An 843-nucleotide genomic window follows, 5' to 3' on the forward strand; every position below is an offset into this window, starting at 1 on the left:
GTTTTTAAGTGTATTTTCTTGTGGCGTACAAAGTACGCCACGCGTGTAGTTATGTTATGACTTGATGCGCGGGTAGTTAAAGGTTAAGGCACGCATGTGAAAGTTTGCAGAATGAGCGATAGCGAGTTCTGCAATTCACATGAGTGTCGTGGGCGTGGGTTCGAATCCCACTTCTGACACTACTTTTTTATATTTAATTCCCTTTTTACCTCTTAAACTATGCAAAAAGCTTACTTTTTTAAATTTAATTCCCTATTTACCTATTAAAGTATCCAGAAAAGCGCTTTTTAAGTAGTCGTTTTAAGAGAAAAATAAGCTAACCGGTAGTTCGCAAAGTGATTTCCAGAAGACGATGGATGTCATGATGTAAGACGCTAATTTTCGTTTTTAATCAATTAATTTATTTTCAAATAATGTACTACAAAATGAAAAAAGTAATGTCAGAAGTGGGATTCGAACCCACGCCCACAGAGTGGACCAGAACGCTCGCAACCCGTTGAAACGGGCAAGGTAAACCTTGAGTCTGGCGCCTTAGACCGCTCGGCCATCCTGACATACTATTATCTAATTTTCAAAATAATTTTGGTTACCAACTATTTTAATTTTATCTTTGTGTATTATTTAAGTTTTATTAAGAATTGCTTTTATTTAATATTCGATTAAGGTATTATGATTCTAGAAATATTACATTTTGCAGTTCAATAAAAGTGTAACAACTTGTTATTGAAAAAAAAAGGTATAAAATAAATGTATTAGTAGGTAGATATAATCCTTTCGCAACCGAGAGAAGTAATCAAAGTTTTACAGAAATTTATAACACGGGTGGCACAAAATAAAATGTGT

General features: G+C 33.9%; 1 non-coding gene across 1 annotated transcript; it reads right to left on the reverse strand.

Annotated features, from left to right (window-relative positions):
• Nucleotides 1–438: 438 nt before the first annotated feature.
• Trnal-caa (transfer RNA leucine (anticodon CAA)) lies at nt 439–554 on the reverse strand. Its single transcript has 2 exons — nt 517–554; nt 439–483 (listed from the first exon to the last, which is right to left on the reverse strand). It is a non-coding gene; the product is annotated as a tRNA-Leu (tRNA).
• Nucleotides 555–843: the final 289 nt, after the last annotated feature.

Source organism: Diabrotica virgifera, chromosome 6 (assembly GCF_917563875.1).
Source record: "Diabrotica virgifera virgifera chromosome 6, PGI_DIABVI_V3a".
NCBI lineage: Eukaryota > Metazoa > Arthropoda > Insecta > Coleoptera > Chrysomelidae > Diabrotica > Diabrotica virgifera.